The following is a 25,982-nucleotide window of genomic DNA, read 5'->3' as shown; positions in this document are numbered from 1 at the left end:
CCCATTTATTGATTGTTGATCTTAGAGCCTGTGCGTTGGTGTTCTGTTCAGGAAGTTGTCTCCTGTGCCAATGAGTCCAAGGATCTTCCCTACTTTTTCTTCTAACAGATTTAGTGTGTCTGGTTTTATGTTGAAGTTTTTGATCCATTTGGATTTTAGTTTTGTGCAGGGTGATAAATATGGATGTATTTTCATTTTTCTACATGTAGACATCCAGTTAGACAAGAACCATTTGTTGAAGATGCTGTCTTTTTTTTTTTTTTTTTTTTTCTTTCTATAGTTTTGGCTTCTTTGTAAAAAAAAAAAAAAAACAAAAATTTACAGGGAAATGCTGGGAACTAGAAAAGATCATCTTTTTTTTTTTTTTATGCAGTTTATTCAGGAACCTTGAACAATCTTCTGACCCTGGGGAAAGCCAGCCCACAGCTTAAATAGCCTCTGGGTAGCCAACCCAGGCGTGCCACGTGGGCAATGCAGATAGGTCCACATACATGGAAGCAAGCCAGATCCTCAGCCTTAGCCAAATGTGGAATTGTTCGTGACAGAGAGCACTCACCATCAGGAAGGTGGAAGGCGGAAACCAGCTCCATCTTTAAGGCATAGCATTCCGCAGCTCTCTACAGTTCCCCCTTTTTGTTTTAGACGCATCAGGCAAGAGTAGAGGTCTGATCTCTGATATTAGAAATAAATTGGGACTTTGTACCGATGTTCATTTAGGTGTCATCCACCCAAAGAGCATCAGACCCGTCTGATACCTTTTTCTCAGAGGCGGGATCTGAGGCATCAACCCGCATGCAATCAGACATGCTCTTCTCTGGGTCCAAAGCGGCTGACCCTGAGTGCAGTGCTTAGCCTCGCATCCTGAGCGTATCATTTTAGCTTTTTATGGTATCCAACCATGCTTGGGGAGAATGTCCTGCTTCAATGGCTGTAAAGGCCTGAATGATCATGGCTGCATCACACTGTTGTGAGACTCTAATCTTGCATATATACCACAGGCAAACCAAGGAGACCAACACCAGAAGGCCTGCTAACGCTCCCATGCCCGCCCATTCCTTCAGATGATTCATGGCTGCAGCAATCCATGATGATAATCCTGTGGCTAGTCCTGTGTCCACTCTGGTAGAATTTACTGTGACAATGGCCACTCTCAGCTGCTCCATCGTAGTATCGAATTCTCCAGTCCAATTACCTAAAATATAGCTCGACAATTGTTTAGACAGATTTGCAGCACAGGAAAAATTCTCATGTTATATGCTAGTGACTCAAAGTCCAGCATATTTTCATTGACAGCCAAGTTGAGCGATCCGCCATAGGGTATCAATTTGCTCCTGCAAGAGGTCAATCCTCTGATTGAACACCATCAAGCTTCCTTTTAGTTGAGCATTAATTCCTTTATGTACAACTAAGGCATGAGCTACATTGGCTAAATGATTGTTCAGGGCCTGAGCAGTCTGCCCAGTATGACTCATGGCTAGTGCCCCGGTGGTAGCTCCAACAGCCGCCAATGAGATGGTAGTAACAATGGTGGCTGTAGTTCCAAGATCCCTTTTCTGTCTGAAGAGAGTCATAGCGTGAGGGGCATCAACGGGCACAGGCACGCAGTGAGGCATGCGAGTAACCAGGGAAAAGATCATCTTGAATGAGCTAGCCCAGAAGCTGAAGGACACACATGGTATATACTCACTTATAACTGAATACTAGGCATATAATATAGGATAATCATACTAAAATCTTTTCACCTAAAGAAGCTAAGCAAGAAGGAGGGTTTTGGGTAAGATGCTCAATCATTGTTCAGAAAGGCAAACAGGTTAGATGTCTGAAGGTGAACATAAGGAACAAGAAAGGAGCCTTCCACAGAGGGCCTCTGAAAGACTACCCAGCAAGGTATTAAAGCAGATGCTGAGACTCATAGCCAAACTTTGAGCAGAATGCAGGGCATCTTACAAAAGAAGGAGAAATAGAAAGACCTGGAAGAGTTTGGAGCTCCAAAAGGAGAACAAAAGAACCAAAAAAATCTGGGCATAGGGATCTTTTCTGAGACTGATACTCCAAACCAAGGACCATTCATTGAGATAATCTAGGACCCCTTCAAAGAGATAGCCCATGGCAACTCAGTCCAGAGTGGGTACCCTATTAAAGGGAACAGGGACTGTCTCTGACTTGAACTCAGTGGCTGGTTCTTTAATCACCTTACCCTGAGAGAGCAGGAGCCTGACCAGGCCACAGAGGAAGACTGTGAAAGATAGTCCTGATGAGTACTGATAAGCTATGTTCAACTGGAAGGGGAGGAGGTCCTCCATTTTCAGTGGACTTCGGAAGGGGTGTGGCAGGAGATGAGGGAGGGGAGACTGTGGGATTGGGAGGGGATAAGGGTTGGGCTACACCTGGGATTCAAAGTGAATAAACTGTAATAAATAAAAAATATATTAAAAAATAAATAAAAATTTAAAAAATCAAGTATTCGTATGTGCATGGGTTTATTTCTTGGTCTTCTATTTAATTTCATTGATCCACCATTCTGTTTCTATTCCAGTACCATGCAGTTTTTATTGCTATTGCTCTGTAGTACAGCTTGAGATCAGACAATCTATTGTTGTATAGAACCTTTTTAGCAATTCTGGGATTTTTGTTTTTCCATATGAAATTGAGAATTGTTCTTTCAGGTTCTGTAAACAATTGTGTTTGTATTTTGATCAGAATTGCATTGAATCTGTAGATTGCATTTGGCAGGATTACCATTTTCACTGTTAATCCTACCGATCTAAGAACATGGGCGATCTTTCCATATGCTGATATCTTCTTCTATTTCATTCTTCAGAGGCTTGAAATTTTTTTTCGAACAGGTCTTTCACATGCTTGGTTAGAGTCACACCAAACTAGATCTCAACAACAGAAATAACAAAAGCCTACATACACATGGGAACTAAACAACTCTTTACTCAGTGACAGCTAGGTCAGGGAAGAAATGAAAAAAGAAAATAGAGACTTCCTAAAATTCAAGTAAAATGAAGGTTTTCCATCTCCAGGATTGCCTCAGATTGTGTTTTCTGTATTTCTTCTATTTCCATTTTCAGATCTTGGACAGGTTTATTCATTTCCTTCTCCTGCTTGACCGTATTTTCCTGTATTTCTTTAACGCATTTGTTCAATTCCTTCACCTATTTGATTATATTTTCCCGTGTTTCTTTGATGGATTTACTTTCCTCTTTCAAGGCCCCTATCATTTTCTTAAAATAAGATTCAGGATTGTTTTCTTGCACTTCTGGTGTGTTACGTTATCCAGGGCTTGCTGAAGTAGGATGGTTGGGTTCTGATGGTGCCATATGTTGCTGGGTTTTGTTGCTGTGACTTCTAGCCATTTGGTTGTCTTTGGTACTAGCAAGTTTGATGGCTGTAGGCCTCTATGATTGTGGATGGAGCTGGTAGTCCCAGATGATAGCAGTACTCTGAGGTACAAGGAGACCTGGTAGTCTCTGATGGCTGCCAGTCTCTCTGATTTCAGGAAGAGGTGGGGCCCTGAACATGGGATTATCAGAAGTTGTTGGTCCCTGATGGTTGCCATTCTCTGCTGCTCCGTGATTGCTGCTGATTTACTGTCCTCTGATAGTTGCTGCTTTCCTTGATTTCAGGTAAAGATGGTGCCCAGGTGATGGATTGTGTCACAAAGAGGGCAGCTGGAGCATGCTGGGGGAATGGATGGCCAGGTGCAGATCGCACCTCTGATGGCAGGCTATGCCCTTCCTTGATGGCTGCTGGCCTCCAGGACTGCAGGTGGAGATGGCACCCAGGAAATGGAGTGTGACCAGAAGATGAATTTTTAATTATTATTGTTTCACATATAAGTACAAATAAAAATATAAATACAAGTTTCTGAATGTCTTTATGTATATGTATATATTTTTAGATATGAAAACTTGAGATTGGATAACCATTTAGTGTCCTCATCCCTGAGGAAAACTAATTCAAACTCTCTTAGCAGTTTTTGATTACTTCTAGTCTTTCATTTAGCAGTAACACCCCATTATAGTCACAGTTTTATTTTTTAATCTTAAACATGTAAAAGATCATCAGAATTTAGCTGGCTTAGAAAATATTTAATCTCTACAGGGAAAGTACTAGAAGCTAAAAAAAAAGTCACTATAGATAGTGAGAAGAAAATGAGTCACTCGGTAAAAAGGAATGAAAATTAAATTATATGACTGTAAAATAAAAAAAAAAATTCCAAGAGAACATTTTAGCTGAGGCAGTTTCAAAGCTACAAGTGATGGGGAATGAAAAGTTAGCCATAATAAAAACCTCCTGTAGGGTGGTCTGATGCTGGTTTTCCCCTGGCCACAATGTGGTTTCTCTGGGTATCTACATTTTTCACCAGTTGAGCAAGTGGACTGGATGAAAATCATGAGTTTTAATCCAAACAGCACAGCACATGGTATAGAAGGCTCTGATTTCTAGTAGATTCAACAAATTGTTTTTTGGGGGGTCACATATTTAGTCCCATACAGAAAGCACTATTCAAAAATAGGGTGGGGAAATTGTTCAGGATTACTGTGACTAAATGCTAAAGGGTAGAGAATGCATTTCCCCAGTGAAGCCCTGTGTTCAATATCTAACACCAAAAGAAACACACAGAGCAAAACCTGCCATGATTCTTCATCTTTACGGCTGTTTTATGAGGAGGCTAGTGCTGATGTGGGCTCCTTAATGATGAATGAGGGATCCTTTGCTTTCAACACGTGCTGTAATACAATTTAAAGACAACAGTAATTGATGCTTACTTTTATTGATGTGGTCAGCTCAAATTGGCCCATAGATTTTATTGACCCCACAGTAGTTATCTGAGATCTGGAGGATTGCTCATTGATTTCTCAGAGAACTTGGTATTGACCTTTTTGTTTTGTTTTGCGTGTTTTTATGGATTTAATCCAGGACTCTATGTACAGTAGGCAAGCGCTCTGCCATCAGCCACATCTTTGTCATCCGTATGATATCTTGGAATTCAGAGAGAAGTAATGAAGCTAGAAGGGTTTGGTACTGGTTGGGAAATGCAGCCATACTTGGGTCCTGCAGGTGAGCTAGAGGACACAAGACAATAACCAGGGGTGTGGGTTAGTGGCTAAGCCGAAAGGTCACATTTTATTAAAATTCATTCATATTCTTTCTTACTTACCAGTCCTTAAGCTCTTTGAAACTTGTCCCTTAATAGTACCACACAAGCATTACCATGACCCAGTTTCGGAGCTGTTGGGTAAGTAGTTTCTTCTGTACTATGACCTTTTTATAGATGTCTGGTGCACTTTCTTGTTAAGCTTTTACATAAACAAATACGTATGTGTGTTTTTCCTCTTGCCTGAATACTTCTCTAATCTGGTCAGATAGTCAGTGATTCTTGGGTCATGTTTGAAAGTGATGCTAAAGACTTAGGGCTAAATCTATAGAATTAGGCTACATTTCATAAAAATAATACACAAATAGAAACAATTATGTAATCCACAAATGCATGCATGGAAATATGTTCAAGCAGACAAGCTAAGCCTGCATACCAACATCAAGTAACACATTACCAGCACCATGAAGCACAAGTCCAATTCCTTTTCCTGTCTAGAATTGCTGTTAACATATGTTGGCAATATGTCTGTTCTCTGGAGTCACCAGTGTCTAAACTTTTTCACTTCTATCCTGCAAGATTGTAAAAACCATAAGTTTTATATCTCTTTTGTATACATTTTGCCATCTTATTACTAGCTTTCCTGAGGAATTCTATGGGAAATTGTTGAGTGATGAGTCAGCATTCTGCCCAGAGTCCAGGTATTTACCAAGGAATGGCAGACAACTTTCTATTTTCTAAACTCACCTATCAGACTTAACTTCTTAGATATGCAATTGGCTCTGGATGTTTCTGAAAGATTGGATTGCTTTTAGGCCAAAAATCTGTGGATACACAGTTGCCTTACCAAAAAAAAAAAAAAAAAAAAAAGCAGTAGGATTAGAAAATAATATGTTTATTCCTATACAACCTGAGTCAATTGCTATGTAAACAGCTGTCATAATGCATTATTTGAAATATAATAAGAGGAAAAATATCTGCTATCTTCAGCATTGATACATTTTAGTGTATTGTTGATCTGCTGTTTGTGGACTCCGTGAATACAGAATCCATGCTGCAAAATGATGAGTGTCTATAGCTCTTAGAAAAGAGGCATGTTTTACATAAAATGTAGTTCAGTAAAGCAGGACTACAAAGGTGATCAGATTGAAAGGGGTTAATTAGTTTTTACACACATTAGCTAATTTACAGCCACTTCAAATTTTGTGCTTAACCTCAGATGTCTTTTAGGAATATGTTTCATGGAAATTCCCATTAGTGTTTCTTTAAGTGGGTGGTGGATCTTAGGTAAGCAATTGCAACACTCTGGGAGAAAAAGGAGACTGAGCAAGTAGCAACAGGGAAATTCAATTGAAGTGCTCACTATTGTGCCAAATAGTCATGGGAAAGTCAGGCAGGATGAGAATATTTCGAAAAGCAGCTTCTCTGTTCTCTTGTCTTTCCTTCACTGAATCATACCACCCCCCACAAAAAAAAGTCTCAGAAGCATTTAATGTCTTGACAAAGCATATTTCCGGCCGTTTTGTTTGCCTCTAACCAGTTCTTGTCACTCACAGGTGAGTCTTGTGTCGAAATGTTCCCACACACCAACAGAAAGGAAGGAATCCAGCAGCGTGGAAAGCAGCAAGAGGACAAGAGAGTGGAACATCTGTTTTAGTTTAGAAAACCACAGTGAATGAGACAAATATTCGTGGAACTCTGTGATCACCCCTCAACCGGAGAGAGTAGGACTGTGGATTCTCTTTTTAATAACATTATGGTTGGATTAAAGCATAGGACATCCTTCGCTTGGAGCCCATGTGTTTCAGGAAACTTTCTTTGGCCTTTACTTCTTGGCTTCTTCTCAAGGAAGACCACTTCTGCACAGCAGGTTTCTGGTGTCGTAGATGTAAGCTTCATAGACAGACCATCTGTGTGTGAAGTCTACTGTGTGACAGTGAGATTTCAAGGACACAATCACCAAGTCTCCTTTCCCGCTTTTGCTGAAAGCCTTGAACCCTCACCAGAAAATTTCTTGTCTCATCAAAATCAATCACTCTCTCAAAAGTCTTAAAATATAAATTCTGATGCAAAAGCGGCAAGAGAAGTTCTATTTGACTGCCCCCTAGAAACCAAACCAAGGGCCTGGGAAAGACTGAGAGGGTGTGTCCGTTGGAGTTTTTTGGAACAGAGAATACAGTCAATGGGAGACTTCCCTGATCCTGGAGAGGAAAAGAAAGGCGGTTGTTAGGATGACCTTTTTGTGCACTGTGTAAAGATTGTCTTTGTATTATTCAAATGTTGATTTCTGTGCCCCAGAGGTCTGGTTACAAGACAGGACTTTGGTATTGTTATTCTTTGGCTGCATCCTATTTTGTAAACATACACTTCTCTCACCTTCTGATTGGTTTAACAAAGAGCTGAATGGCCAATAGCAAAGGCAGGAGAGATAGGCAGGACATCCAAGCAGAGAAAGGAACTTAGAGAAAGAATCAGGGGAAAGAAGTTGCCAGCCAGCCATGGAGGAAGGGACAGGGTTCTAGGACTAAGAAGAGGTAATGAGCCAAGTGGCAGAATTGTGAATTAATATCAAGGAGTTAATTTAAGAACGAGTTGGGAACAAGCTGAAGTTATGACCAAACATTACTAGTTAATAAAAATCTTTGTGCCATTACTTGAGGATGGGAAATGAGTTTTCCAAAGCTTACAGCTCATGGACATGATCTGATTCATGGTTGAAAAGGGTAATTTAACATCATGCTCTTATCATTGTTTCTTATTACTTAACTTACATAAAGCATTGAAAGGTTGTTTGTGGCTGTTCTTGTGTTTAAAATCATAAGTGCTAGATAAATAAATCCAAATCCTTCCAGGAGAGGAAAGATGGTTTTAGGTCACATGACAATCTTGGTTCTGAGAGCCTTCAGGAACATTATTACATCTCTAGAGAGAAGTATGAGAATGAAACTTCAAAGACAGAACCAAGTAGAGGGGAAAGGGAAATGGCTCAGCAGTTTAGAGTGCTTGCAGTACAGGCATGAAAGCAAGCATTCAGATCCCCAGAGATCCGTGGAGATGCTAGCTGGTTTACCTGTAATTGCAGCTTTGGAAAGTGTAGAAATGGCATCCCTAGAGAAAGCTGGCTAGCAAGACCTGCCATATCAGCAAGCTCTGGGTTGGCTTGGAGACCCTGCCTTACTGAATAAGCAATAAGAGCCATCGAGGATGATTCAAGATATCCGTGCAGGTTCTCCACATACACTCATAGGTGTGTGTATGTCTACACTCATGCAAACAATGACATAAAAAATGACATAAAATGAAATAATGTGACAGTCACGGGGATAGCATTCAATAGCTGTTCTCAGAAATTTCTCTTTTTTATCATTTCTTAATTTTTATTTATTCATTTTACATTTTGGTCATAGGCCCCTCCCTCTTCTCCTGTCCATTGGCTTTGCATCTGTGTAGGGGACCTATATCCAGTCCATGCATGGTCCTTGGTTGGTGTTTCAGTCTCTACAGGCCCCCATCCCCGGCCCTGGTTAGTTGGCTCTATTGGTCTTCTTGTGATGCTCCTGTCCTCTCAGGGTTTTTCTATCCTTTCCCCCCATTCTTCCACAAGGATCCCTTCCAGAAACCTACCCTGTTGTAGGTCTCCAGCTTGTCACAGAGAAGTCCCTGCCTAAGGTTTTTCTTCTCACTGCAACCCTTCTATATTCCTGCCCTCACTATCCCCAGGCCTAATATTGACCTTCATTTCTCTCTGTGCTCCCTCTCTTCAACCTCTTCTGCTATCTATTCCATTTCTACTTCTGAGTGGGCATTAAGCATCCTTCCTTGGGTCTTTCTTTTTACTTATCTTCTTTGGGTCTGTTAGTTGTAGTATGGTTATCCTGTACTATATAGCTAAGATCCACTTATAAGTGGATACATACCATGTACTTCTTTCTGGGTCTGGGTTATCTCACTCAGGATGATCTTTTCTAGTTCAGTGCATTTGTCTGAAAATGTCATGGTTTCCTTGTTTTTAATAGCTGAGTGGTATTCCATTGTGCAAATGCACCACAATTTCTTTATCCATTCTTTGATTGATAGACATATAAGTTGCTTCCAGATTCTGGCTATTATGAATAATGCTCCTATGAACATATTTGAGCAAGTCCTTGTTCTTTTGGGTATATACCCAGGAGTGGTATGGATGCGTCTTGAGGTAGAATTATTCCCAAGTTTCTGAGATAGCATCAAATTGATTTCCAGAGTGGTTGTACAAGTTTGCACTCCCACCAACAATTGAGGAGTGCTTCCCTTTCTCCACATCCTTGCCAGCATATGCTGTCACTTGTGTTTTTTTGTCTTAGCCATTCTGATGTGTGTAAGATGGAATCTCAGACTCATTTTGATTTACATTCCCTTGATGATGTTGAGAAATTTGTATGCTGAACAATCTTGAGGCTTGCTTGCTAGGATTGTTTAGTATGAATATATTTTAGGTTGCAAAAGTGACTTTTTTTTCCAGGTTGAACAGATAAAACAGAAGCTGATAGAAATGTAATAGCCAGAACCTAGAAACAACCCAGATGCCTCTCAATGGAGGAATGGATACAGAAATTCTGGTATTTTTACACAATGGAATACTATTCAGCAATCAAAAAAGAGGAAATCATGAAATTTGCAGGCAAATGGTGGGATCTAGAAAAGATCATTCTGAGTGAGGTATCCCAGAAGAAGAAAGACACACGTGATATATACTCACTCATATAGCCCTATAAGATATGATAAACATAATGAAATATGTACACCTAAAGAAGATAAACAAGAAAGAGGACCTGGGGCAAGATAATCAATCCTCACTTAGAAAGACAAATAGGAGGTGCATCGGACATAGGAGAAAACAAGTAACAGGACAGGAGCTTACCGCAAAGGGCCCCTGAAAGACTCTACCTAGCAGTGTATCAAAGCAAATACTAAGACTCATAACCAAACCTTAGGCAGAGTGCAGGGAATCATATGAAATAATCATATGACATGGAAAGGATAGGAGCTCCACAAGGACCAAATATATCTGGGCACAGGGGTCTTTTCTGAGACTGACACTCCACCAAGGACCGTGTATGGATAACCTAGAACCTCTGCTCGGATGTAGCCCGTGGTAGCTCAGTAACCAATTGGTTTCCCATAATAAGGGGTACAGGGACTATTTCTGACATGAACTTAATGGCAGGCTCTTTGACCTCCCCACCCCCCAAGGGATGAGCAGTCCTGCTAGGCCACAGAGGAGGACTTTGCAGCCAGTCCTGAAGATACCTGATAAAACAGAGTCAAATGAAAGGGGAGGAGGTCCTCCCCAATAAGTGGACTTGGAAAGGGGCAGGGAGGAGATGAGGGAGGGAGGAAGGGTTGGGAGGGAATGAGGGAGCAGGACACAGCTGAGATACAGAGTTAATAAAATGTAACTAATAATACAAAAATAAAAGAGACAAAAAAAAAAGAAAATTCAAAATTCAAGAGACATTTCATTTCTCTAAGAAACCTGTATTGTTATGACCATTAAATCACTATAGTGGGTATCCAAGTATTTATTTCTAAATTACATTTTCTGGCAAAAATTACCTAGACCAACAAACACAACGAATCAAAGTAATGATTCAAAACAACTCAGTAACTTAGTGATTAGGAATATTAAATTATCTTTAATTCTTTTCATTTTGAGTTGGCTTGAAGGCAGTTCTATTTACTAATTTAGGTCTCTTGACACAGTTTTCCGTCTCTGTGAATCCTCCTGAAATACATTTTGTAAATTTACGTCTTAATGTATGAAATAAGCCTTTCTTTGTTTTATTTTCTACCTTTTCTTCCTCCCACATATTTTTTTTCCTGGTAAAACTACTCTTTCAATCTTTAAGCATCATTTCTCAGCTTTAATAAACCGAGATGCTTCAATTATATTTATCCATGAACGCAGTGTGTGTCTATGTGTATGTTCATGCACATGCATGTGTGTCAGCCCGTACACACATTCAAGCCTTTCACAAGCTCTGTCATTGATTTGCCTTGTCCCTTTGAGACACAGTCTGCCCCTGCACCTAGAGATTGCTGGGTTTTTGGTTTGGCTAGTTTTTGCAATCTTGCAATCTTTTACATTTATTCTTTTTCCAGTCCCGGTGCAGAGGTTACAGGCATGCATGGCCAACCTCTCTGAGCATTCACTCATGGTTGCTGGGGACTCAAACTCAGGTCCTAGTTTTCTTGTCAACAGTCTTTACACAGTCTCTGAGGGCCTCCTGCTATTTTTACCAAGTTACTCACAATATTTCACATTTTTCTTCTGACTCAGAAGAATTGAATCCCCATGTTATTTGCTATTAGGAATGTCAGTGTAAATTGCTTTTCCCCAAGGAATCTGAATGAAGGTGACATGTGGTCATTTTTGAGATAATGTTTTAAAAGCCATGCTTCACTGTGTTTCTTCTTTCCTCCTCAAAGAACCGTTGAAATTTTATCCTTTCACAACTTGAATCCTCTGATGACTATGTGAAATGCTGGTGTGATGTGCACAGAGTGGAGAGAGGAAGGGAAGGAAGGAGAAAGAGGTAGAGGACAGAAGGGATAGAGATTGATTTGTAGGTGTTATTTAAACATTTACTGGTTATTGGAGTAGCTGTGTAGTGGAAGTTTTGGTGTTATATTTTGAAAACGTGTTTTTGTTGTAATCCCAAGTGTGGGATGTGGGAATGCTTTTTTGTTTATCCCAGATATTAACAGCCTCATGAGAGGGTTAATGATCTTTGTCAGCTAGAAACTGCTGTGCGTGTGTGTGTGTGTGTGTGTGTGTGTATTTGTGAATTTTACCAGCTGAAAAAACATCCTCGTATACACTCAGAGAAGAGATAAATAGGAGCAGAGAGAGAGAGAGAGAGAGAGAGAGAGAGAGAGAGAGAGAGAGAGAGATGTTGCTTTGCTTTGAGATGCTCCGAGCTTCAAGGAGGCTGCTGCTGATTCAGCTGCTACTGTCTGCTGTTCAGTGGACTGTTGCAATCCTGAAGATGAAGAGTGAAATCACTCCAAAGGAACTAAGCCTAAAAAGGCCTATAGCCCCTGTCCCTACTCACCTTCTTTCTCTCCTACCTAGAGTCAGGGGTTTAAAGGGAGGAAGAACCCCAAATAAAGTAGGTTTAAAAAATCAAAGCCTTTTAAAAATGTGGGTTCCATTGTATTTGGGGCATAGATGTTCAGGTTGTGATGTCTTCCTGGTGGAATTTTCCCTTGATGAGTATGAAGTCTCCTTCCCCACCTCTTTTTATTAATTTTGGCTGAAGATCTATTTTATTGGATATTAGAATGGCTACTCCTGCTTCTTGATGAGACCTGATAGACTAGGGTCAGAGGGAAGGGGAGGAGGACCTCCCTTTTCAGTGGAATGGGAAAGGGACATGGGTGGGGAAGAGGGAGGGTGGGATTGGGAGGGGAGGAGAGAGAGAGATACAGGGGGGATACAAAGTGAATAAACTGTAATTAATAAAAATAAAAATAATTATAAAAATAATCAAAGCCTACAACTAAGAGTTAGTTTCTTTAAAAAACAAAACAAAACAAAAAACTTGAGACCAGTAATATTTTGAAGTATATTAGTTTTCTAGGATTTCCATGACCAAATATTATAACTGGGTGATCTCAGAAATAGAAATTTATTTTCACATAGTTCTAAAGACTGGAAGTCTAAGATCAAGGTGTCAGTAGGCTTGGCTTATTTCAAGATCCCTATTTACATCACACAGATCCCTTGCTTCTTAGAGTGCCATCGCATGGGCTTTTTCTCTATGTACTACTTGCTCTTGCCACATACAAGCTGCGTTAGCCTCCAGTCACCAGGATCAATCAGCCCTGGCTCTCACCTCCCCCTATTCCTTCTTTCAATTGCCTGTTGCTGTCAGTGGAAGACCAGGATCAGAGAATCGTGAAACTCTCAGCTTGTAGATTCTTTCAGTGACTCTATGTCCAACTTCACTTTACGCTGTGTGTCAAAGCCGGTCTTTGATATCTTATGTTATGCCTTCTGCAAACTGTGTAAGATTGACCATTTCTCCCTGTTTGAAAGAAGATGTTAGATAAATTAAATTAAATTACTTTAAATTTAAATAAACTAAATTAAAATAGATTATTGAGCAATTTTAATGACACTAGTGATCAATACTTCTCTGTTCTTCTTTGTCTTTCTCTTTTTCATTTCAAAGAGTTCTGTGGAGCCTCCCTATGAGTATATATTTCCAAAGGCTCATATCTAAGAGAAGAAACAGGTGAAAGCACCATTACAGTGTAATACATATAATCATTTGAGCTCTATGAAGCATGAATGAAAAATGTCACAATGAGAGAGATAAGGAGAGCAGATAATACCTTACAATCTGACAATTTTAAGTTTGTTTTTTTTTTTTTTTTCCGGAAGGTATTCCTGTATGATTGCTACAAGATCTGAGGAGACAAAGCATGCACTATGACACACAACTGCAAAGTACAGGACTAATATCCCGTGTAATGAGCTAGGAAATGGATTCCAAAAGAAGAGTGTGCCACAGAGTCACCTTCTGAGTGGATACTCTCTAACTCTAAAGATACTGCTTTTCTTTTTTATTAAATTCTTTATTAATTACACTTTATTCACTTTGTATCCTCCCTGTAGTTCCCTCTCTCCTCCCCTCCTAATCCCTCGCTTCCTCCCCCTTCTGCACGCATGCCCCTCCCCAAGTCCACTGATAGGGGAAGTTCTCCTTCCCTTCCTTCGGATCCTGGTCTATCTGGTCTCATCAGGAGTGGATGCATTGTCTTCTGTGGCTTGGTAAAGCTGCTCCACCCTCAGGGGGAGGTAATTAAAGAGCAGGCCAATCAGTTCCTGTCAGAGACAGTCCCTGTTCTCATTACTATGGAATCCACTTGGACACTGAACTGCCATGGGATACTGCTTTTCTTAAAGCATCATGGTTTCCATATTTGATTGGCTCTGAACTCTCCCAGTGTAAAACAAAGATTAATTTTATATATAGTGTATAATTAATATTTACATAACAATTCATGAGCCTGGATATAGTAACACATTTTTAGTATCATAACTGATAGATAATACTTTCAGTAAACTTCTTAGATATGTAACTCATCAAGGATTAACAAAATCGTAATTAAAAAAAAAAGCAGTGTTTGGAGTTTAAAACGAGACATGGCTGTACAGTCCCAGAAGCTGGTCTCTTGCAGATCAGTTTGAAGAAAGAGGGTCTGACAAAGAACAGCATCCTCAAATGTGAAGGGTGTTGGCTAGAATGTGGGAGGAGATTGCTATGTAAAACCCTAAGTGTTTTCTAAGAAAAGCAGATTGTACTAGGGGGGTAATTTCTTCTCAGAACAAAACATCCTTGGGTTACTGAGATGCTGCAAGATTTTCCCAATTGACACAGGAATTTCATGTAGATCGAAAAAGTAGAGATAGTCTGAGCACCTCTGAACACCTTGGTTTTGATAGTGCAGAGGCCACTCAAGCTACCTGCCCACCAAGAAACTTTCTTCTGTTTTTCATTACTTTAAGAAAAATCCTCCTACAATAAAAAGGGGAGTTAATATGACTGGGAGAAGACAGGAACTCCACAAGAACAAAATATATCAGGGCACAGGGGCCCTCTATGAGACAATTTCTCCAACCAAGCACCATGTATGGATATAACCTAGCACCCCTGCTCGGATGTAGCCCATGGTAGCTCAGTAACCAAGTGGGTTACCCTAGTAAGAGGAACAGGAACTATTTCTGACATGAACTCAAAGACTGGCTACTTTATCTCCCACCCCCCCCCCCCCCGAGGGAGGAACAGTCTTGCTAAGTCACAGAGGGAGACATGGCAGCCAGTCCTGAAGATACTTGACAAGCTAGGCTCAGATGGAAGGGGAGGAGGACCTCCCCTAGCAGTGGACTTAGAAAGGAGCAGGGAGGAGATGAGGGAAGGAGAGTGGGATTGGGAAGGAATGAGGGAGGAGGTTCCTGGGATACAAAGTAAATAACATATGATTAATATAAAAAATAACAAAAAGAAAAATCCTCTACCTGATGCATCTACTCCCACAGAGTGGTTATTATATTAGAAATGGGGCCCCACTTTCTCAAAGATTTCCACTGTAGCATCTATAAAAATTATAGAGGTCATGTAAGACAGACAGATAGAGATATAGAGATAGATGATAATGAAGGTAGATGATAGGTGGCTACCTATATATAAAATTAATCTTTGTTTTATATTGGGAGAGTTCAGAGCCAATCAAATATGGAGACCACATGCTTTAAGAAATGTGTGTAGGTAGGTGGGGGGGGGGAGAGAGAGAGAGAGAGAGAGAGAGAGAGAGAGAGAGAGAGATGGTAAGTAAGTGTGACCAACTGAGGTTAGAAAATGTCTTATTTCTTCCTTAAATCTGTTGATCATATCAGACATTCATCAAATAGTAAATAAATGAATGAATAATTAAATATGAGCATTTAGATATAAATAAGTGAGAATGAGTTATTCTCTTATTAGAATCCATCACTTGAACATTTGTTTATATATATATATATACACACATATATATATACTTATTATTATAATTATTGTTATATTTACAATTTATTTGATTTGAATCCCAGTTGTAGCCCCCTCCCTCATCTCCTCCTGGTCTCTCTCTTCCTCCCCTATCTCTCTTCCCTAGTCTACTGACAGGGGAAGTCCTCCCCCCCACTTTCTTACTCTAGCTTATCAGGTTCTATCAGGACTGCCTGGATCCTCTTCCTTTGTGGGCTGGCTTGGTCACCCCACCAAGGAGAAGTGATCAAGGAGCAGGGAACTCAGTTCAAGTCAGAGACTGTTTCTTCTCCCCTTACTAGTGAACCCAAATGGAGACTCAGTTGTCTATGAGCTACATCTAAGCAGGGGTTTTAGGTACTCTTTATGCATGGTCTTTGGTTGATCTGTCAGTCTCTTCAGTCTCCCCTGGGCTCTGCTTTTTTTTTTTTTTTTTTTTTTTGGCTTTGTTGGTCTCCTTGTGGGGCTCCTGCCCTTCCAAGTCATTTTATATTCCCCTTCTTCCATAAGACTCCCTGCGCTCTCTCCAAAGTAGTGAAGCCAACACCATATACCAGAAAAAGAGAGACAGCATCTTCAACAAATATTACTGGTCTAACTGGATGTCTACATGTAGAAAAATGCAAATAGATTCATAATTATTACTTTGTACAAAAGTATAGTTCAAGTGGATCAAAGACCTCAACATAAAACCAGACACAATAAATCTGTTAGAAGAAAAAGTGAGGAAGAGCCTTTAGCACATTGGCCTAGGACACAACACAAAGAGCTCATGTTCTTTTTATATTTTTAATGAATTAGCTTATTTATTTTAATTGAATGTTTGTATGCATGTATGTCTGTGCAGTACATGTGTGCCTGGTACTGTTGGAGATCAGAAGGGTTCAGATCTGTGTAGCTGGAGTTACAGATGCTGTTAGTTGTAGTGTGGGTGCTGGGAATCAAACCCAAGTCCTCTGGAAGAGCAGGCAGTGTTCTTAAACCTTTGAGCCATCTTTGCAGGCCCAATAATGGCTATTTGGAATAATTGAGTGCAAAGAAGGTTCCCAGCCCAAATCACATTAAAGCTTTTCAGCTATCAAGGGAAAATTTTTCCAGCCTTCCTTTTAAAAGACTATGTTAGTTTTCTTGCTTCAACACTTTTGTTTCCACATCTTCTTTCTCTAATTTCTGCACGCCACCACCACCACTGCTATACACTCTTACTTTGTCCTTGTATGTTTCCTTTCTATGAGAAAACAAAGAGGAAGTGAAAATGATTTACATATTTACTGATTTTTTTTTTCACAATGAAAGAATAGCCTGGAACCATATCATGTTATACTTAGCAGAGCCATTTTGCAGTTTCCATAGCCCACTACCTAATTACCAGTTTCAACACTGTTAAGAATAGAATAGAAGCTAAAAGAGCCAATCATACCCTCAGTCAGAGTTACTGGCAGCAGATCCAGCAGCTGGTGGAAATACGAAGTCACTAACGCAGAAGATGCAGGCCGTCTGTGGATCACATAACTTTTTATGACTGTTCTGTAGAGCTGCTAGGTCACCCAGACACCAGGGACATCTTTAAAGAGAGCACATAAGATTGGTAACAGAAGTCTGCATGTAAATCTGGACCGCGTGAAGGAATTATTGAAAGAAAACCAAAAGCATCAATTTGCTCTGTTCCCCATCTTCCTCCAAGATGTGTTTTGAGAGCCAGCCAGCATGAGCCAAGTATTGTTGCCCAGCAGTCAACCAGAATACAATCTGCTGCCTGAGAAAAAGCAGTGCATGTGGGAGGGACTGCAGTACTCTTTTGTGGGTTGTGGGTCGTTACTTCACAGCAGAGGATTTAGTTAAGGAAGCTTTGCTTCGGTGGCTGGCATTTGTGAAGTAGGAGAACACCTGATCTGAACAAGCAGAACTGTGCTTCCTCCCTTTAATCCTCCTGTTTGTTTCCCCTCCCCCCCTTTTTGTACAGTTTGTTTCCAAGGCCCTGCGGTATAATTTGATCCTGGTGGAGGATGTGATGTCATGTGAACCAGAAGACAAGACTTGCATTAAAGTAATGAAAGCCAATGTGTGTTATAAGAAGCAGAAGGAATGGTTTTGTGGCAAGGAGGAGAGAGGCTGTGTTAGGTCACGGGCATGTGACATACAAAGCCTTAAGAGCCAGGGGAGTGTATTGTTTAGCCTGAGAAATCAGAGCTGTAAAGATAAAGGCCAAAAACCACCACAGGAAAGGGGGATGAATAAAATTAGGAGTAGCAGCCTCTGACACCAAGGTCAGGTCCACAACTCTTTGCTTCATTGTTTAGATGACATCTGATGTGCTCACCTGATAAGGAAGCCATCAGAGAGGTACCTCTGTTATACGTTCTCAGCTTGGGTATATGTTGGAATTATTTTCAAGTCACCAGTGTTCTAACAGCTTACAAAGTCTCTAGGTGATTTTGGTATGCCACAGGACACTTCTGAAGCTTTAAATTTTACCAGTAAGTCAACGCCTTTTCTTAAGTTCCACAGGCTTAACGACCCACTCTTATATCTGTTCCCAAACTCTGTGGTTTTGAAACTTTAGAAGGCTAACAAATATCTAAGGTATCTTAAAAGAATAAAAATAGAGAGATTTTGATCCGTAGATCTGACTTGAGGCTCTTCAGGACTTCAAAAGCACAGTGTGGCTAGTAGAGCCTTACATAAAAACTACTCATGCCTTTGTTTTCACTCTGACTGTGGTGGAGTATTTAAAAGCTCAGAGTCCAAATTCATAAAAACACCAGCATTTACCTTCTACAGTCTGATTGAATCCTGACAAGTTTTTTTTATCTAACTTTTCTAAAGTAACTTCCTGACCTATAAAGTAACAATAAATGAAGATCCACGTTATGATATAATACATTAACTTTAGCAGACTAACAGTGCAAAGTACTTACTTATCTCTCTTGTCCTCATCAGAGCTAATTCGATTCCCTCCACTCACTCCGTCATTTCTGTTGAGTCTTGTAAGAATGCCCCATCCTCTTGCCAATTACCAAGGCTATCAACTCTCCTGTAGAAGAGCTCTGTCACTAGAACCTCAATTGTAATTCAATAAGAACAGAAAAAGATAATTTAGCCACACCGTGCCAACATCTAGAGAATGCCAAAGAAATCAGTGAAGGCTAAAACTTTTACACTTAAAATAATTTATCTCAAAGCAAAAGAATCCAGTACACTAATAATAATAATTTTAATATTATTAATATTTTATTAATAAATTTAATATATTAATATATTTAGTAATAATGTTTAGTGAATAAATGAATGATCCATACTGGGAGAAGAATGTCCTAGTATTTCAGAGGTGTTGAGTATGCTGAGGAGTAGAGAGAGAAAAAAGAGACATAGGTAAAGATTAAAAAGAAATGTACAAGTCTTAAAAGCCCTTTTAACACAGGAAAGTGTTGTGAATGCTTTTCATGATCCAAGGGACTCAACATGTGTTCAGCATAAACGATTTACATTTATGAAGAATGCGCAACAAGGGCCTAGGCTGCAAGGGGGCAGACAAGTACAAAGTGGTGAGGAAGAAGAAAATGAATTGAGGTGCTGATCTTGATTGCTGACCTTTGTCTGCCTTTCCTTCCTCAGTTAGGTTCGTCTTCTAGTCAGTTAACAATTACTTACTACAGTGTGCTCAGGGCACCCAGATGGCAAAGGGGAGGTCTCCACTGCCTTTTATTCCCTGATGCTGTGCATAATAGGATAAATATGTAGTTTATAGATTTAAATAAATAAAAAATATCAAAATTTAGCTTTGTGAATTTGAAGTGAAAAGATATAAAAATAGGAGGAAATATGTTGGAGAAAAGAAGCTTTTTAGTGAGAAGGGAGGGGGATGAGGGGAAGAGATGAGGTGAGAAGGACTAAAATTTATAATAAACATGTGAAATTGCCAAAAATACAAACATAAAATAAAAACTAGTTCTTCCAGTTCTGAAGTGCTTGCCCTTGAGCGGGTTGCTTAACTTTTCTGTGTTTCACTTTCCTGATTTGTAAACAGCTACAACAGCTATTTCAGATAGCTGTTGGAAGAATCAAATACAGGGGGGCACAAACAACTTTCAAGGTTAAAAATGCATGGCTAAAATGATGCACTGTTATGCTGTTCTTTTTCATGTGCTCCAGTTTGTTTGATATTTCCTCCCTCTTATACTTTTCTCTCTCTTCCTCCCTCCCTTCCTTCTTTCCTCTCTTTTTTTCCTTAATAAATTAGCTCAACAAACAATAACCAACAATTTACTGTATATTCATAAAGATTAACATATTTTTACTTTATTTAAGTTTATTTATTCATTCACTTTGCACACCAGTTGCAGCCTCCTCTCTCCTCTCCACCCCCCCAGTCCCATTCTCTCACCCTCTTCCCCCATTCTCTCTCTCCCTTCTTCTCAGAGAAGGGAGCGCCTGCCCCACCATGTGCCATCCTGACCCTCCACTTCATGTCCCGTCAGGGCTAAGGAGATCCTCTTCCACTGAGGCCAGCATGGCTGCCCTGCTAGGGTAAAATGATCCAATTGCAGCCAACTGATATGTCAATGACAGCCTCAGGCCTAGTTGCTAAGGAAGATGTGGGGAGGGAAAAGAGGGTGGTAGCAGGTACAGGAAAGCAGGGTTGGGGAGCAGTAGGTCTGGAAGAGAGGTGGGAAGCAGGTGGTTGGGGAATCTGTGGGACAACCTGGACCCTTGCATCAGAGTAGCCTCCTGGGAGGATATGGGATGACTCTAGCTGGGGGATATGGAGACCGAGGTGTTCACCCCCTCTAGTCAGGCAGGACTGCCAATAAAGGGAAGAGGCACCAACCTACTCACAGAACTTTTGACCCAAAATTTACCCCGCCTACAAGATGGGCATGAATAAAGATGTAGCAGAGATTGAGGAAACACCCAATCAATGACTGGCCCAACCTGAGACCCATCCCATAAGAGAAGGCTAACATATTTATTTTACAAGCATTAATACACAGACACATGGGCACTTGTGTATGTGTGTGTGTGTGCATGAACATTTTTATGTCCATCAAGGACTTACAATTTGAACCTTAAGAAGAAATAACCATGCTCACATTAATTTTTAATTACCAAGAAAAAAATATTTACAACAAATAATTGTTTGTCAATAGAATAATCTAATGGGTTTCAATAAACTACAAAGTGATAAGTAACATGAAGTTGTTGCATGCTGGAAGCTCTAGGTGTGCACAAAAATACTTTTCAGAATTCAATAGTGTTTGAGTTGAATCTCTATTCTTAGCCTTCAAGAATAAAGGAAAGTTTTTCAAGAGAGTTTAGAGAATGCCAATCCAGGAGAAAGACCCAATGGACACAATTGAGAAAAAAAAAGTTTAAAGTGATAAATACATTAATTGTACAGATTTGATCATCACATGATTTATGTATATACCAAAATATCACATGATTCAAAATGTGCACATTTATATGTCAGTGAAAAATAGAACAAAATAAACAAAGTAGCAGAAAAATTCATATGTGAGTGATTACTTAAGCGCCTACATAATGGTGCCTACATGATCTACCAACTGGAGGAGCCTAGAAGGGAATGGAAAAATCAAGATCTGTTAAGTCAGAAGGTTTCACTGCTAGGCTTAGTTCTAACAGCTGCAAGTGCTGAGATGATAATTTTCAGATTAGAAATTACTGCCCCTGGCCCAGAGGCAAGATGTAGGCTTGTTGGAAAAACCAGTGTTGAGAAAGAGTTCAGAGGAAGACCCCACAGGTTTCAACAACAGAGAAGAGTAGATGAGCAAACACTGAGTCATGTATGCAGTCATACACAAGGCTGAGGAGAGTCATCATCTGGGAAAAGAGAAAGAAAGGCAGGCTTCTGTTTTTTGGTCTTGTTTGCATGTTTTGAACTTGTGACTTTTAGTCAGTTTTAGTCTTTGTGGCTGCAGAAATTCTTAAGGCATAAAAGGAAATCAGGAATTAAGACAGAAAGCAAAGAGCCTGAGAAAGTCAAAAGAGCACGATGTCAACACAGGCTTGCTGGCAATTTAAAACTACTTGGCTGCTTTTCTGTGCGTGCTTAGGAGAGGCATAAGGAATAGGGAGGAATAAATTCTCAGGCTCTTTTTGGCCAGTTGTTCCACTTTATTCAAGTTCTACTTTTTTATGGTTAGTTCAAATGAGCAAATGCTTTCATGATTTGATTTTACATCTTAAACTTCTCTTCCTGTGCATAGAAATACTAAGTGTTTTTGTTTTGTTTTGTTTTGTTTTGTTTTGTTTTGTTTTGTTTTCCAATAAAGGGGCAGATTTTTACTTTCCTCCCCATAGCATACAGGGCTGCAAATCCAAACAATGAGTGACCACAGATTTCCTAGTTGAAGGCCTTGGTGGATATGAGGAAGGTAAGCTGTGATGAAGCTAAGCGCAAGAGAAATCCTAATATCGGGGATTATTGGGAGGGAGGCGAGGGCATGCGGAAAGGAGTTGGGAGTCAATTAAGACGCACAGTAGAGTGGAGAGCCTGGATCCAGTGTGGCAGGTGTGGCACTCCAGGAGTCCACCACAAGAGCACGAGTTCTAAGACACCTCGGAGGTCTGCTGCTTTCAGACTTCAGATCTCTGTTCCTACCTCAGGTGGTTAAATGTCTTAGATTTTCCTGGAGACCCATTCACGTTCACATTTAGATTTCATGGGCCAGAAGACTCTATCGTTATTTTCAGCCTTTGGAGACTGTCAGTGTTGTCTGTGAAAGCGAGCTTTCTGAAGTGAGATAATGGACTTTAACTGAACCAGCAAAAAAAGGCTGGGCTAAAAACCACAGGAATGCACGACTTGTCCTGGAGGTCTTTTAACCTTCAAGAGGTTGCTCCTGGCACTTGTTCTGAGTTAAGAAAATGTCTTAAGGTCTAGAAAGTTGTTTTTCAAGTTGATAAAGACAAGATGTGGCAGAGAATGAGTTAGGTACAAAACTGTGGACTCACCTAGGTAGGATAGATAGTATTTTCTTCAAGATTGCCAAATACAAATGGGCTAAACATTTCGAAGGTAACTTTTACATAAGACTTTCCTGATTGTTTCATAATTGTTCTTACTGTATGCAGTATATTATAAATAAATAAAGTCTATATGAAAAAAAATATATACTTGATCTGTGACCTGGTGGTTTGCTTGTGGTATTTTACCTCAAGGGGAAGGTTTTAGGGCCCAAAGCATAGGGAATATCGTGGGGGATCAGTAGGTAAAAGACAGAGAGATACTCTTGGCTTCAAAGTCCTTAGAGTGGGCCCTGGAAAATCACCTATCATGTGACATTCAGTAACCTGAAGACTTGAAGAATTACTTTCCCAAAAAGAACTACCCAGCAAAAACACCACCCACAGCTTCCTCTTGGCAGCTGATCTTTATGCCTCAGTCACACCCTGCAGCAAGGAGCAAGGAGTCACTCAGCTGCCTCTACTCTGCAGAGGGAAGCTCGTCACATATGGTAAAACTCCAATACTCTCCAGGGGACTTTCTCTCCTTAAAACATCTGTCTATTGTCATTTTCTACTTGTTTGCCCTTAATACACTAGAAAATTAGAACTGTTGTCAATGAAATAAAACTTGGACAGGCCCATTTATATGCAATAAGGTAATAATATTTCTCTTGTTTTGTTTTGTTGAAAATTTATTTGGTTTGTACTCCTTGCTGATTATTTTCCTTTTTTGGGAGTGACTGAAATTTCCCTGGGGAGGGGCTTTGTGAGAGTGAGAAAGTCCAAGAGAAAAAGTCAGGTTTCTGTGGTCTCTCCCAGCTAAAATATGTATATATTAGCACTTTTGTATGCAGGTGAATATTTATATTACTATGATTTGGGGAAGGTAATTATCATCTTTCCAATTGTTAAAACATAGCAGGTAATTTCATGAATTATTTAAAAACTAAATTTGATTCTCATTTGAAATGTCCTTTGAGTAAAGGATTCTAGTCCAGCTACAGTCAGAAATTCTGGACTGCAACTGGAGTAGAATTTCAGATTTTTCCTTGGTCCACTGCCTACAGCCTGCTATAGGCTGTGGTGCTGGCTGGCAAAATAGATCTTTTGACTTGGGTAGGCAATAAATTTTACATCTGTTCTTTTGTCCTTCTGTGCTCAGGTGCTACCTTCCATTAAAAATGTGACTGTGTTTAGAAAACAGACCTTCTTGTAAAGCATCGCTAAGTATTATAGGCAAACAAGTTGTCTTTTCCTAAACAACCAAAGTGGAAAGTTCTATTATTTCTTGATGAGAATTCAATGTTTGCTGGGTTCTTGGTTACTTTACATTTTTACTGTATGTAAGTGCAACTTTATTTCTCTTTTATTTATAAGCAACCAGATGCAAGGATTATGACATTACTTACCAAAGACCATTTGAACATAAATGGTTGGGCCGCCTATTTCCTATACTGTATCAGTGTTTTGCCTACATGGATATGTGTATATTATGTGCATGCCTGATGCTCAATAAGGTCAGGGAGGAGATGACACTGAGAAATCCACTGGAAGTAGAGTTACAAATGTTTTTTTTATTACCAATAATCAACATTTATGTATCTTTTTATTTTCCTACTCATTGCTTGTGGTCATTCATGTTTCTCTTTTCTTCAATACTTTAGTTTTCTTGGCTTCTATAACAAAATAACATAAATGAATTGTTTTCAAATTTATTCTCATAATTTTAGAAACTGGGATGTCTACTTCCAGGGGGTGGGCATCTGTTGAGGGCTCAGTTTCTGGTTTGTAGATGGCCCTTCTAGCTGCAGAAGCTGAAGAGGCAAATTAGGTCATATTGGTTTCCTCACAATGTTGTACTTTTATGACCAGATGAGCTCCCCCCAAACCCTTTTTTCCCCAATACCATCACATCTGTGATTGAGTTTCAACATATGAATTTTGAAAGGGCACAATCATTTAGATCATGGCAATCAGTGAATATTATCGGAAGGAGCCAAAATTAGAGCAGGCAATCTGACTGTAGACTTTATTTTCCCATGCTGTTGAGCTCCCTAGCTTAGCCTTACTTGGGGTCATAAGAAGTAGTTCTCAGTGCTTTAGTGTGGCAGAACTTCCTCTTCACCACAGCTATTTGAGCTTTCCCATTCAAGTCAGCCACTCAGATACCCAAGATAAGCATATAAGAACATGGACCTTACAGTCTGGGCTTCACCTATGAGCTATCTTAAGAGAAGCACGTTTATCACATAATATTCTGAAGTTGTTAGAAAACCAGCAGGAGTGTTGGTATGACTTTCAGATCCTCTTTTTTTTTTTTTTTAAGTCATAGACTGTAAGGAGCCAGGTCCATGTTATTCAGTTTCACTCACTTGGCCTGGTACTGGTTCTTAAAAAAATTATCCTCTAAGAACAAAATTTAGATTCAGTGGTGTATTGGTAATATGAACTGTTAAAGCTTAGGTTGTTGCCCTAAAACAAAATAGATGGCTTAAAAATGGAAATTTATCTGCTACAGCTCTGGAAGTCTAACATCCAAGCTTAGTCAGACTCAATATGGCCCTCTTCAAATCAGACTGCTGAGTTCTCACAGTCTTTGTAATAAGAAGGCAGGGAAGAGAAGGGAGAATTTGGATTTTATACCAGCACCTCAAGAGGAAACAACAACAATAATAAAATTCTTATCTGGATTGTTTCTAATTTTTTCAGGAGTGTCTGCTCATCCTTTCTTTGACCTTGCAAAGACATTGCTAGATGTGCACAAGGGACGAACATGAAGGATTCCAGATAAGCTACACACTGACACAACACACAGAGCTTAAGTCATTTGTTTTCTTTGACAGTGCTTTACCATGCAGGATTGAAAGAGAAAAGACCATCAGTAAAGCAAATAGCTCAAATGGAGCTATAACTCAACTCCACATCCATCATAACATTTACTCAAAGCATGGCATATCCGATTTAGGTTTTTGTAGTTCTCTCTCTTTCCCTGTGTGTGTCTCTGTGTATATATACATAGAGAGAGAAATATACATACATATATATGTATATATAGTGAAAAATAACAGCTAACCCAAGTAAGAAGAACATATTTTTCAAAAGCAATGCTTTACACAGTCATTGATTTTTTTTTCAAGGCAACATCAAATATTTTTCAGACTTGAATTTATTTTATTTTTAATTAAATTTTTATTTTTTAATATTATTTACAGTTTATTCACTTTGTATCCCAACTGTAGCTCCCTCCGTCATTCCCTCCCAATCCCACCCTCCCTCTCTTATCTCCTCCCATGCCCCTCTCAAAGTACACTGATAGGGAAGGTCCTCCTCCCCTT

The 25,982-nt window shown here is 39.7% G+C and overlaps 1 long non-coding RNA gene across 1 annotated transcript in view; it reads left to right on the top strand.

Moving 5' to 3' along the window:
* The first annotated feature begins 23,087 nt into the window (after positions 1-23,087).
* LOC132647251 (uncharacterized) overlaps positions 23,088-25,982 on the top strand; it is a 57,504-nt gene continuing 54,609 nt past the window's right edge. Inside the window, exon 1 of the long non-coding RNA XR_009585611.1 lies at positions 23,088-23,156. This is a non-coding gene — a long non-coding RNA (uncharacterized LOC132647251). The remainder of the gene's footprint in view (positions 23,157-25,982) is intronic.

The sequence above is a fragment of the Meriones unguiculatus genome, chromosome 14 (genome assembly GCF_030254825.1).
Source record: "Meriones unguiculatus strain TT.TT164.6M chromosome 14, Bangor_MerUng_6.1, whole genome shotgun sequence".
Taxonomy (NCBI): Eukaryota; Metazoa; Chordata; class Mammalia; order Rodentia; family Muridae; genus Meriones; species Meriones unguiculatus.
This window is presented reverse-complemented; position numbering and strand designations above follow the sequence as displayed.